Genomic DNA, 414 nt, shown 5'->3' on the forward strand with positions numbered 1-414 from the left:
ATCGAAAAGACATCCGCAATCTTCATTTAGTTTTAGATCTAGATCTAGGCTAGCCTCGAAACTAGATCAATGATTTATTTATGTCTGTCTAGATCTAGAATCTAGACCTAGGCCATAGATCTAGAAGAACCTAGTTCTACCCTCAAGCCTGAGCCAAGAGGGTGCCGAAACGTTCCGAAATCACAAAAGAGTTCCCCTACCGGGTCTGTATACTTTGTGACTTTATTCCCTGTTACCGGGTCTGTATACACTCCCAATTTTAAAAGTGAAGCATTTAGAGCCCTCCACTGCCAGGACATCAATTGGTCGCTTTTAAGGACAAGCGGGCTAACCCAGATTTCGGGGGTTTCCAGAAAACTGGACCTACGCCAGAAGTGGGCATTGCCCTACCTATCGGAGAAGTTTGGTTTCATT

This window comes from Aplysia californica, unplaced genomic scaffold, assembly GCF_000002075.1.
Source record: "Aplysia californica isolate F4 #8 unplaced genomic scaffold, AplCal3.0 scaffold00040, whole genome shotgun sequence".
NCBI lineage: Eukaryota > Metazoa > Mollusca > Gastropoda > Aplysiida > Aplysiidae > Aplysia > Aplysia californica.